This window comes from Haliotis rubra, unplaced genomic scaffold, assembly GCF_003918875.1.
Source record: "Haliotis rubra isolate DU_JTF1 unplaced genomic scaffold, ASM391887v1 Scf2308, whole genome shotgun sequence".
Taxonomy (NCBI): domain Eukaryota; kingdom Metazoa; phylum Mollusca; class Gastropoda; order Lepetellida; family Haliotidae; genus Haliotis; species Haliotis rubra.
Window position 1 is genome coordinate 1 of NW_025766346.1, and position 8,061 is coordinate 8,061.

Sequence of the window (8,061 nt, forward strand, 5' to 3'; positions counted from 1 at the left end):
TCTAAATGTTGAGACCTTTTTGGGTATTATTTACAGTGGCAACCAATACCAATATTACCATGGTGTAATGGAGTGTTGTTACACAGTTGATGCCCTGTGGAATTTTCCCTGTCTTTTCAAACTCTTTGTTAAGTTGATAACTACACAGAATCTCAAGATGATTTACCATCAGCATACCTAAGTTTAAACACTAACATCTACTTTCCAATGAGCTCCAGCCAAAAAGATACTGACACAGATCCTGCAAGATGATTTCAGAAATTGTAGAAATTCATTTGTCGATTCATGTTCAGAAAGTCATGCACAAATTACAGTGCAGAGTTTTGTAATATCAACCTTCATGTATGTGTCACAAACGCAGGGTCTAATGTATCTTAAAATATTGTAATCAAAGTAATTAATATTTCTGTTCTAGTCGAATAGGGAAAAAAAGGTAGTAATGTGTTTTCAGATTAGAGCACTTTGTTGTAAATTCAAAAAATCGAAACTTGTAAAGTTTCCATTTTGAAGCGAAATTTTAGGTTTTATATTAGTTTTTTAATTTACTATTTAACATACGACTCATTCAGAAAACACTATCTTCATGTAGAAAATGCACTCTGTGATGACATTCTATATTTCAACAGAGTCTGGCCTGCACTAGTATGTTTTAGTAATGCCTTCATGGATGCGAGAAACAAGATCTTCAAAGTTCACTCCACACCTCATCAAAAGGAAGCCGTCCAGTACTGCACAAATGAATTTATTGGACAAAGATTAGCTTCCTACTCTTTTCAGTTTATCGAAGTAAATATAAAGGTACAGAAGTCAAATGCAAAGCAGTAATCACTGCTTCTCAGATTTTATATTGTGCAAGTGAATCTTGTTGTGGAACCATTGATTGCTCAATGAGTTAATTGATAGGGTTGTGACAGTACATTGACAAGTGTTGGTATGGTTAAAGTTGGATGGTATCATGGTGTATAGTATTACAGGTCTACATGTTAACGTAACAGTGCTTCTGATAATTTTGGCAACCTTAGGAGTACATACTCTAGTTTTGGAGACAAGCAGGAGTACTGCCACATACCATGATCTGATGGTAGGATTGAATCCTTATTACATGAAAAATTACTTCATACTTCAGTGTGTACAGATAACTCATCAATGTCTTAATGCACTATAGGCAATTTCTGAATAAAAGTAACAAATGACTTAAACTGGTTTTGATTTTTTAAAAAATTTCTATTTGAAGTTCAGCTTGAGATGTTAAACCAGTTCAAACTATGCATATTTTTAATTCTATTTTGGATTCCAATAACCCCATTCACAGAAACATTATTAGTGTTTGCACAGCGACATGCTTCATGTTAGATGAAACAGAATATTAACCAGACTGAGTGAAGGAATTACATTTTCTGTGATGATGTAATATATCTGCAGTTGTTGACATTTTTGTGTGTGAAATATTTTAATGTTGATCGATATTAATTTTAAATAATGCCTCATGAGATTGTTAACACATTATTTCTGAATTAGTATTTGGGAGTAAATGAACTGTTTAATCAATAAGTGTGAATTAAATGTTAATATTAAGCCTAAAGGTTGTTTCAGATATAGATAAATTGCATAGTTTCATTCATATCTTTTAGGTTTTATACACATATAACATCTGAAGTTACAAATATGGGTAGATTTACAAATACAATTCAGGAAATATTCTGTTAATGTAATAAAAGATTAGGGGAAGCTGGGGATGAATGGGTAAAGACCAAGCAAAAGATACCACAATTTTGTTATTAGTAGTTTAAGTTCATTCACAAGGCATATGTCTTGTTTATATGTCATTTATTGCATATAGAGCATAATGCACCATCTTCCTGTTGCACTTGATGTTTTTGTCATTTAGGCAAAGGTGTATTTGCAACCAGTCATCACAGAAAAGGAGGGTTTTTGCTGGAATATGGAGGGGACAGGTTATTGAGAGAAAAAGGTGAAAAACGCTTGACATGGCAAGATGTGGGCAGCTTCCTCTTTTCGTCAATAGAAACTTGTGGTAAGTTGAATTTGTTGACAAAATTTAGATTTTAAATTTTGATTTCTGTGCTATATAAATAGTTGAAGCTCCTAGTCAGGGAGGACATTTAATAAACACTTTAGAGTGAGGTCACATTATCAATTACAGGGGTACGGAAATCCAACGCCCGACTTGCCCGACTCGTGACAGTGGAATAGCCGGACAACAGAATAATTTTTGGTTTTACTTGCCCGTGGACACCTAGAACACTGAGGTTAGCATTTTTCCCAAAATGCCATAATATCATCATCAAAGTTAATTTTGACTTATGCATGTGAGTCATTCTCAAAAGTTGCAGCTATTTGGTGTAGAAAAGACACAACATAACTGAAATACATAATCTTCAATCTTTATTTTGACAGATGGCAAGATACGTTGTTAAGGTTCACATATCAATAGTATTTGAGGCTTAATTATGTCCCATATTTTTATGAAGACTTTAAAAAAGATTTGGTTCCCCCATAGTAAAACTTCAGGCGGAACTTTTCATTCCAACATTTGTTCCTGTAATAGTGCATACGGAACAATTATTTCGTTCCGTACACACACAATTTATTCCGGGTAAAGAGGAACTTCCACACACATCATAAAGTGTCTAAAAGAGGGTTTTGTTTGTTGGGGTGGTCTTAAAAATTGGGGCGTGGGGGGAACGGAAAGGAAAAAAAGATTTTCCTACGGTATTTGTTCCATATGGAGCAAATCATGTGGCTATCAAGAAGCAATTATCATGTGTGAAAGTTACTTAATTTGTTTTATGAAAATATATTGTAGATTCCAGAATGCGAACTGATGATTCTAAATGAATCTTTGTGTTAAAAAAGAGAGCAGTTATTATGTAAACCAAGTTACCTTCATAAATAAGGTTACAGTCAGTAGCCAGGTTACAATCAACATGTAAACCAAGTTACAGTTAGTCAGTAGCCAGGTTACAGTCAACATGTAACGAAGTTGAATTTAATAGACATCCTGGACGTTGGACAAGTTGGATGAGTCCATTTTGCATTCCATAATAGCTGGAATATAGAGTTAGCCTACGGTATTTGTTGCCTGTTCGATGGAATATTTACCGTATGTGCGGGAATTTTATTCGTGTGTCCAATCTCACCACTGCACGACATTTATTCCCAAACGGAACATTTTACTACTCGGAACTAAATCATGTTTACAGACTAATTAAACTAATTAGGACGAAGACACAATGTCTTTCCTGTAACAACAGTAAAATCTACATTTTTCTTAAAAATACATTGATATGTAAAGATATTGCATTGTAAAATCTACCTTATGTGTTATTTTGTTACTCACACTTAAAACATCAGTTCTAAACTTGTATTTTTATTAAATAAACCTGTTCTACACTGTGTCAGATGAAAAAGTGAAATCTGTGGGTACTTTGCAATACTCTTGATATCTTTTCAACTGTCTCCCCTCAAAAATCATTGCACTGAAGGTAATTTGAAGAGAACATTTTGATATTTCTGGGTGATTTCTGACAATGTCTTACTCTTTAGATCATAAAACATTTACTTTTAGTCCCGTTATATGAAAAGACAGTAGCGTTATGCCAAAAAGACACCCTATGTTATTGGAAAGAAAGTATATCAAATATATTTGAAAAACTATCTAATTGTAGCTAATATCTTTGATCTATCTGTAATGAAAGGAATAGTTTTTTGCCTGTTACCCTCAGTTGTATAGTAAGTGTTACATGTTACATTTATATCTCCAAATAAGGCGAGTAACAATGACATGTTTGTTACAGAGAAGACAATTCAATCGTATATTTGAGTTAGGATAAGAATACATCTATGGCAGTGAAGATAACATAGGTTCACATTAATCAATTTATACAAGTATTGATTTTACCACACTTAAAGTGCAAAATATATAGTCTATATTTTGGAACTTAGCCTGTGTGTTACCCCAAAGACCTGTCAGTGTTACTGGAAAGACATTTCAGATCAAGTTGATGGAAGACAAAAAGGAATAAAATTCTGGTGTTCAATAAAGACTTTAGACAGTGTGCTTTGAATAAACAACAATAAAAGTAGCAGTTACCATTTTGAATTTTGTTTTCTAGGAACTCAGAAACTCATTTCAGAACAAGTTTGACTGTAATTGCCATGAATTTATCAAACTGTCAAACAGGTTTGCAACTAGCAAAAGTATCCATGTTTGGATCACATTCCTCAAACTGTCAAACAGGCTTGCAACCAACAAAAGTATCCAAGTTTTGATCATCTCCCCCAAGCTGTCAAAGTAACAAATCAATCACTAAAATTAATCTCCGCATTTGTCATACCCATCTTGCCAGTTCTGAAAAACATAGAGAAGTGAATATTTCATTGAAATTTTGTTTCAGATTATGACACATTAACTTTATATAGGAAATTAGATGTTAACACTTTGATGATTTTGCAGACTGATCATTATGATGTCATATGTATTATAGTCACAGTCACACACTGTCTTTCAAATTACAGTCTTTGAAAATGCATAAAAGCATTCAAAATTTCTAGAAAAGACTTCTTTGTGAAGCATAAGGTAATCTTATCTCATATTTGATGCTAATCTGAATCAATCAGGAAAGAAAGACAAAAATGAAGGGATAATTAGTATTAAACTGTGTCTTTGCGGTAACAACGTAAGTCTTTTAAGTAACAGGTATTTTTGAAAAGCCATATAGCATACAAAATGTTAGGGAAAATATTAATTGTTACTCAAAATATAATCTTACAGGTCTAAATATGAGCACATAGCAAATCTAGATGAACAAAGACCTACCAGAGATAATGTTTATTTCAAATTTGTATTAAATTGTCTTTGCAGTTACAGAATTTGTCTTTCCAATAACGACCTGTGACAAAATTAGTATGATTGCCTTCAGACAAGAAAAGTGTAAAACATGTTTCAGCCTCAGCATATATAGACCTTAGATCATTACCACAAGTCAACTGTAAAATGACATTGACATTAACATAAAAGAATATGTGACTAATCAATATTGATGTTTCTTTGAAGTAACACTGAAGGTCTTTCCAATAACAAAAGAGCTGTCACAGAAAAGACTGGTTATATGAATGACAAATTGTAAGAGTAAATTAAGAGAAAAATAATGACTAGTCCCTTTCCCATTTCAGACAACATTCTTATGTTATAATTATGGTTCCAAATGCAAAGAGAAAAACATACTTGTGGGAAACTGGGTATTTTTTTAAATAATTGATGTTATCTAAAAGACACCAATAAAAGATACTCGCAAATGCTGACCTTTTAAACTTGATTTTCTTTGAAAATTTTGTCTTGAACACAACACCACATGTTCATCACTCTCAACCAGAAGTTGTCAATAAGCATAACATGTAGTTCCACTTTCACAGGATGAGGGATCATTAATTATTTCATAATTCTATGGAACTGTTACAGGAAAGACATTTTTCTTGTATACAAGAGAAAAAGGTTGTTTTTTATATCAAAATTCAGCTTGAAAATCATGAACATCTACCAGGAATGGGAAAAAGGTCTATTCTTTTCAACCACTCCAGAAACAATACCTTTTTAAATAAAATTTAGTGCACAGGAGACACATGATGTTAAATTTTTGCACCTGGATACATGACAAAATGCATGTCCCTCGTTACAAAAAAGGAAAAAATAAATATTATTTGGTCCTTTTGTTTGTGATAAAAAATTCCCAAGTAAGGTTAGATGTTGGCAATGAAGGAGAAATCATTTTTTTTAACACACTGATAAAAGTTTACGGTTTTATTGAGGTTTTAATCCTGATACGGGAAAAAGCTGCATCTTTTGAGAATGACTCATATATGTCAGGGTAGAGATTGCGATCTGGTAGAATCGGAGATTCTACCAGTAGGCATTATACGATCAGGTCTCTACCATCGTGAATGTGACTAAGTGATAACTGTTGATTGCTGTTTACTTCAAGTTTTGGTAAAGGCCGCACACTTGTAATCAGTTTTTGATTGGCTGAGTGGTAAAACTTTACAGCCAATGACATAGCATTTAACTATATGAGCAAACATTGGTTTGTAGACAGTTTGGATGGACCAATCTGTGATTAGACAGGGAGGCAGTGATACTAAGAAAAGGATGTCTGGATCTGAAATACATCACAAGCTGAAAAATATTGTGAATTTGAGAAAGAGTGGAAAGAGAATTTCAAAAGTTTCAGTTTGATGACGATAACATTGGTTACTCTTATGTTTACCAGGGCTACAGATAAGGGGCGTACATGCGTAATGTACCCCTCAAAATCAATTAAGTACGACATAATATAAGATTTCAAGCGTATCGTGTACGCACATAAATACCTTCGTACGTCTAGCATTTCATTTCCATGCGTACTGTGCAAATGGAAATCTATTTAGGATAAATACTTGTTCAGTTTCTTTTGCGAAACACGATTTGACACATAAGGAAACCCCGACAGTAGGAATCCCTTGCGTTGCCATGCAACGATATGCGTCACTATTTTTCGATTGGCTAAAAACTACACTGTTCCTATTTATATCTAGTCGGACCTGACATTTCGCACATCACACGGTCGCTCAGTTATTTCTCACGCGTCTTCAAATACAAATACATGGTTGGAAATAGTGATCGATGAATCGTCCAGACAAACCACATCAACTCGCTCACACAAAAACATGTCGGTACTCCTTCAAAATTCTCAGTACACCTTCACTTGCAATATGATGTGTAAGTACACTCACACCCCAAAAAGTTATCTGGAGCCCTGGTTTACTGTATATTTCAAAGTTATTGAGAGTCGTGGTACGTTACTTGCTGAGCAATCTACTTTCAAGACACACTGCATGCATGTCAAATTAAATTAACAGAGCTGTCAAAGTTAGAAGGGACTTTGACCATGCATTTGCAAAAGTTGAACAAGCAGAATTTTATTGATATACCAAACTGTTTGACATTGCGTTCACTTACGGTTATTTGAACGATACTTTCAATCTCGGAATTCTGCAGTAACATGTGTAATTTCACCAAAAGCCAGAGACTGAAATCTGCAGCCTGCTTCATGTTTGTCAGTCACTGGATAAAGTGAACCAAGATCGTTGGATTGTTAACTTATATAGAGATTATTATACCCATGCTACGAAGTAACGGGGGTATATAGCGTTTATTCTGTCCGTCCGTCCTTCCGTCCCGAAACATGCAACATGAGAGTCAGTAACAATTCACCAACGTCCACTTTATTGTGTGCAACATGAGAGTCAGTAACAATTCACCAACGTCCACTTTATTGTGTGCAACATGAGACAGTCAAGTTCAATTGTATATCAGGTTTGCACGGAAAACACAAAAAACAATGTTTCCATAAATTATTACTGTAATCAGTACATGGCAAAACTATTATCTAACATGTATATAAAGGTTAGTAGAGTGAAGGAGAAAGTCTTGTGAGCTGCTGATCCTTGTCACATTATATATATCAACATCAGTCATTTCCATGTCCCAAAGTGGGAAGTGGGGGTATGTGAGCTGTGCTCACTTCTACACTTTTTTAAAAAAAATATGTATTTATTTCCCCAAAGGTATGTTTGTACAGCACAATTACATCATATGGCATAACAATGTACACCTCACTTCTACACTTGTTAAATGAGCAAGTGTGTCGTACGACTTACACGAAACGAGTGTGAAATTTTGTATTGCCTGAGCGAGAACGAGGGCAATGCACAATTTTGCACGGATTTCGTGTGGTGTGGCACACTTTTGAGTGTATTTATTTCTTTATTATCCATTTTATTCATGTACATATGTTCAGTAAAACACGGCAAGCAAGTGTGACTGCCTGTTCATTGACGTCACGTTCAATTGTTTAATGATGTCAGTATCATGTCACAGATGACGAAACGGTTGCTAGGCAAAAGTGATATGTGCACATGTGCACATTTGATATATGACACTGGTTATGTTTTCACCACATGGAGAATAAAGTATTTTATTTTTAAAAACACCAAACATGGTTC